Genomic DNA, 6,326 nt, shown 5'->3' with positions numbered 1-6,326 from the left:
TACCTTGAGATGAGTTCTATAAAGGTTGTCTTATCTCAAACCTTGAGTCTTGTGAAAATAAGCTGAAACTTATAGAAAATATAGTTTTGAGATTGACAATTTTATTGAACATTATCTTCAAATTCTAAACTCTTAAATGGAATGATCAATAGAGGGGGAGAAAGAAAATTTCAGAAGGAGAGGTCTCACGGAACTTAATCGCGTATATCTATAACTAAAGGAGAGAGGAAGAATACAAAATGAAAAATGATCCTAATACTCTCCAATATGTATCATCTGAAATTTAATCTGAAAATCTTTATGATACACCTTGAGGCGTGTTATTTGGTTAGTATATCTTATGCATAAATCATGAACCAAATTGCAAGTTGAGCTTAAAGAGCCTCTAACTTAATGAAAAAGGGGGAGAATAACGTGTAAAATTTTCTTGAGTATCTTTTAGAAAATCTATTTTGATATTCACTAATGAGTCCTAATTGACTTGATCTTTAAAACTTAAATTGTGTGCCAATTCATATTTTTATGTATCAAATTGTGCTTACTTACTAAAGAAATAAAAGAAAGTCTTTAAAAGAGCTCTAAGATGTATCAAAATATTGCATGATTTCATATTTTGGTATTTGTGCTCCAATGCTCTTATTATCATAGAAGAACTTTGAAGTCATAGAAGAATTAATGATCCAACATGATGATATGTCTTTCACATATATAAGTTTTGATCTTTTACTCTGAAACTTAATTAAATTGCTCTCAAAATACTTAATAGATTGGGCAAAAGGTCTTAAATGAACAAGCTTTCATACTTATTGAAGAGGTTAGATTTCCACTCATGTCTTGAATTAACCTAAGGAAGATTCCACCTACACTTGATTAGAAAACTATCTGTGGTATCAAATTAGAAAACCTCTTGAATTCACACTCGATGTGTTCTGCTCTGATCTTTGTGCTTAATGTTTCACTATCTTTTTGATGTTGTCAAAAAGGGGGAGAAATATCTAAGTATATGCTATATATACTCATAATGCTTTATTACTTTGAATTGAATACAAATCAGCTTAAAATTTAAATATGTTAATTGTGTTAAGCTGATTAAATCTAAAGCATTATCATGAAGTATGTTTTTACATATATATGTTTTCTACTTCATGCAACTTAGCTATGTATTACTTCTAGAAATCAATATCTTTTATATTGCATATACTCCAAGTTTTGTCATCATCAAAAAGGGGGAGATTGATGACCCAAAGATTGATTCATAGATTGATTTTGATGATCACAAAACCTTGAAGTATAGATACTAATGTTTATGTTGCAAGGAGAAAGATATTTATTTTGCAAGGAACATAGCAAGTTGGGAGAACACAAGAAGGCCTCCAAAGCTCTCAAGTTGGAAGAAAGCTACAATTTATTGGCCCAAGCTTAAAGTTCAAAGGATTCAAATTGGAGGAGTAAAATCAAAGGAAAAAATTCAAAAGAATAGTCTTCGAGTCGACTCCTGAGGAATTCGAGTCGACTCCAATGTTTACCGAGTCGACTCCGGGGAAGTATGAGTCGACTCCTAGGAGTCACAGGCAGAAAAGTCAGAGAGCAGTTTTCGGGTCTGAGATTCGAGTCGACTCCAGTGGAACGCGAGTCGACTCCGATGGTTGGTAGGTCGACTCCAAAGAAAGCAAGAGTCGACTCTCAGCGGAACACAAGGAAAAAGTCAGAGAGCATTTTTGGGACTCTGAGATTCGAGTCGACTCCCGCATTGCACGAGTCGACTCCGAGACTCCGCGACCATCAACAGACAGAAAACCAAGTTACTGCCTCTGAGATTCGAGTCGACTCCCAGACAGCTCGAGTCGACTCCAAGGCAGCGCTACACCAAGATGGCAGAAGGCTGTGTTTCGCAAACTGAGAGCCGAGTCGACTCCAAGGAAGTTCGAGTCGACTCCAAGACTGGACGAGCCAAAAGACAGAGGATCGGGAGTTCGGGCTCTGAGATTCGAGTCGACTCCCAGGACAGTCGAGTCGACTCGAGAGGACAAAATTCAAAATTGGATCCACGGACTTCAGTGGATGAGCCGACTCCGAAATTGCCAGGTCAGCTCCAGAAGTTGGCGAGTCGACTCCAGGTTAAGACGAGTCGACTCCCAGTCAAGGCATGCACTTTAATTCAAATTTGGAACAGTGGCCGAGTCGTCTCCAGTAAAGCACGAGCCGACTCCTGCAACAGGCGAGTCGACTCCTGATCGCGCGAGTCGACTCCAATCCCAACGGTAATATTGTCAGGAAGTGCAGACTGTGTCCAACGGCTCTATTTTTGTCTCTAACGGCTATATTCTTGTTTCCACGCCATCTAAAGCTATAAAAACAAGAAGAGAGCTAGGAGAGAACTTATGGAAGTGGGAGAGATCATCTAGGAAAGAGATCTCAAAGAGATTACAAAGGAAATCTCCCATAAGCACAAAAGGGCCATCCAAAACGAAATAGAGAGAAGAAGAGCATCCAAGTGAATCCGAAAGCTTCCTCTCCATCCGTGTGCTGCCTCGGGGATCCTCTACTTCATGCCAAATCAGAGGAGGATCAAGTAAAGAAGAAGCCGAGCTCCTCCATCTTCAAAACTCGTTTGAGGGCTTCTCTTTACTCTATTTGTTTATATTGTCATATTTGCTTGTTTAAGAAGCTTTGTTTTGTTCTATACTTTGTTTTAATATCTTGTAACTTGATTCAATCAAGGGATTGAATCAAGGGGTTAAGGTTTGTTGGTGAGCCAAAGAAAAACCAACGGTGATAAGGTTGGTTGGTGAGCCAAGTTAAAACCAACGTGTGTAAGGGTTTGATTGTGAGCCCGGGAAAACAATCGGGGTTGGTTCTAGTCGGTGAGCCTGGAAAAAACCGACCGAGTTCGTTGTGCGCTCGTAAAACAACAAGTTGGGTTGTGAGCTTGTAAAACAACCGACTGTAATCGGTAGGATTATAGTGAAATTCCCAAGAGGTCTTGGGGAGTGGATGTAGGTGCTGGGGTGCACCGAACCACTATATGTCCTTTGTGTTTGTAATGCCTCTAGTTATTGTCTAACTAACACACTTACTTACTTAGATAAATTGCTTGCTTAATTCTTATCCGCACTTCCCTTAGTTGCAAGCATATTTAATCAAGTCGAAGTCTATACATCAATCCCTTGCTAAGTTTAACTTTCACTGTGCATCTATACAACTTAGCATAGTTAATCAAAAAGTTTAAGAAGTAGCATAAAAGTTTTAAAAGACCCAATTCACCCCCCCCTCTTGGGTTGTATCTACTGGGCAACTGGACTTCCCTCCTAATCATAGGCATCAGACGATCCAGACGTTATATTTCTTTCGTCTTCATCGTCTGTATGGTCTGATATGTATGAGAAAATGGAGTTCTTGAGCTTCTGCTATTAGCTATAGTATCATCCATTGCGGCGTATAGGACTGGGTTCGCTTGGCTTTTTCGTCCTTGATGCCCGATTTACTCTAAGTCGAGATAAGGGGTCGCCACCCCAAGGGTTTTAAAGTCAAGTATATGGAAGTACCCCGATAGGTCTAGCTAGCGATCATCAATGACTGCTCGGACACTCAAGGTATGCTTTGATCTATTTTGGTTTAATTTATGTTTTATTTTGTGCTCTAATATTCTGCATGGTGTCCATAAACTCTCACATGTGGTATAAGAGTCTGGATTTTGTAAGAGGTTAGAATCAAAATATTGGATCAAATCAAGAAGAAACCAGATTAAAAAGAAAAATTAGAAAAGGTGGGTTAGGAAGAAATTAAAAAAATAATAACAAAAAAAAATAAGGGAAGAAAAGGAAGAAGAAGAATGGACGACGACGCTCACGTTCCCCGCCGTCCTGCCCTCTTCCTCCTCCCATCAAGTGGCCAGCGAGTTCACTGCCAGCTGCCCAGGATGGACCAACTATGAGCCCGACTAGCAGTCGTGCCGCCGTACGGGGTGTTCTTCCCGTCGATTTTCAAGAAACAAAAAGGGGAGAGGAGGGGGGGGAGGGAAGCCGACCTGTGAACTCAACACTGGAAGCCAGCAACACCAGCATCAAGGTGGGATGGCTGGCCATGGGCTGCCGATTCACCGCTGGGGAACAACAAGCTGATCCTTGATATAATAAAAAAAATACTGGATCCCAATTTGTCGATGGTTCTCCTCTCAATCGCTGAAAAGTCGGACGTCGAAGTGCCGAGGAGAAGGCGATGGGTCATAGATCAAGAGAATTTGGCAACAATCGGCCGAGTTTCGACGAGGAGGGCCACCGATTTTAGCCCCTCCTACTCTGCCTGATCGTGGGTTGAAGACAACAACTTTGGATTTCAGGTTTTCGGTTTCGACTTGAAATCCGAATCTAGTTAGTCAATAAAAGAAATTTTTTAATTGAGCCCAAAAAGTATATTATTTCACAGAGGTCCTTAGGAAATTTTGTTTTAATCCCTATGGTGACATTTTATTATAAAAAGGTCCTTGAATATTTATTTTGTCCGTGTACTATAGTTTTATTACAAAGTGGTACTCTAATAATTATATTGTGGTCCCTATAATATATTTTTATTGTATAAAGGTCTTTCAACATGCTACTTGTAAATTCTATGTACTCTCACATTTGATCTAAATATTGATATGTTTTGTGTTGATCTTTGATATGGATGATTGTAGGTTTCAGTGGATGCTGACCTGTGAACTCAACACTAGAAGCCAACAACACCGACATCAAGGTGGGATGGCCGGCCATGGGCTGCCAATTCACCGCTAGTGAACAACAAGCTGATCCTTGATATACTAAAAAAAATACTGGATCCCAATTTGTCGATGGTTCTCCTCTTAATCGCTGAAAAATCGGACGTCGAAGTGCCGGGGAGAAGGCGATGGGTCATAGATCAAGAGAATTTGGCAACCATCGGTCGAGTTTTGGCGAGGAGGGCCACCGATTTTAGCCCCTCCTACTCTGCCTGATCGTGGGTTGAAGATAAGAACTTTGGATTTCGGGTTTTAGGTTTCGACTTGAAATCCGAATCTAGTTAGCCAATAAAAGAATTTTTTTAATTGAGCTCAAAAAGTATATTATTTCACAGAGGTCCTTAAGAAATTTCATTTTAAACCCTATGGTGACATTTTATTATAAAAAGGTCATTGAATATTTATTTTGTCCGTGTACTATAGTTTAATTACAAAGTGGTACTCTAATAATTATACTGTGGTCCCTATAATATATTTTTATTGTATAAAGGTCTTTCAACATGCTACTTGTAAATTCTATGTACTCTCACATTTGATCTAAATATTGATATGTTTTGTGTTGATCCTTGATATGGATGATTGTAGATTTCAGTGGATGCTGACCACCAAAGTGGCCTATATATTAAAATTTTTAGGATCCATCTATTTGATGTTTCAAGGGATTGAGAGACAAGTTAATTTTTATAAATTGCATGCTATTGGTGCATCAAGATTAATGAATGAATTTATGGGCATGGCTTGTTGATCTCTATTTTTCTATTGGAGAGTTGTGAATTTCAATGGACAGTGACCACCAAAGTGGCCCATTCATCGAGGGTTGCAGTATCCTTTTGTTTGATATTTGAAAGGAATTAAGAAGCATTGTGAAATTGTTGCACATTATCATCTTTCCAAAGAAAGTTTATTGCATGTTATAATTTCGAAGTGGAATATTTTTTGACTAGTGAGTGTGCATGGTCTAGAAATCCATTCTACAAAAGTAGATGAACTCCGAAAGCTGATGATACCTTACTAGTTGATTCCTCTATATGCTGGAGAGGGTACTTTATGTGGGTCACTTTCTTTTTAAAGAAAGTTTGTAGCATTGCACCAAGGGCTCTCATTAAAGTAACGCTTATAAATATTTTCAAGCATGTTAGTTATCTATATTTGTCCATTAGTTAACTGTATTGAGGTTGTTTTGCAGTTAGCACTTTTGCTATGAATAATACTACTGTTCTCGTTGAAACTCTAGCTGAAACAAACTACAACATATAAGAAAGGTATCATTGAGCCAGCGCAGGGTCTGATGGATTTGGATATTGCACTCAGGGATCATCCTCCATCTAAAGTTACTAGTGCGAGTGCTTTAGAACAAAAAGCTATCTATGAAAAGTGGGAGAAAGCAAATCATTTTAGCTTGATGATCATGAAGACGTCAATATTTGATTCAATTCTAGATGCTATACTTGATAATGGTGTAATGCTAGACAATTCTTTGATGCTATAAGTAAAAGGTATGTAGAATTTGATAAGGCTAAGTTTGGAGATCTAATGGATAAATAAATCAATATGAGATATGATAGTACTA

The sequence above is a fragment of the Phoenix dactylifera genome, unplaced genomic scaffold (genome assembly GCF_009389715.1).
Source record: "Phoenix dactylifera cultivar Barhee BC4 unplaced genomic scaffold, palm_55x_up_171113_PBpolish2nd_filt_p 000818F, whole genome shotgun sequence".
NCBI classification, from domain to species: Eukaryota; Viridiplantae; Streptophyta; class Magnoliopsida; order Arecales; family Arecaceae; genus Phoenix; species Phoenix dactylifera.
The sequence above is the reverse complement of the archived record's forward strand: the minus strand, read 5'-3'. Positions refer to the sequence as shown.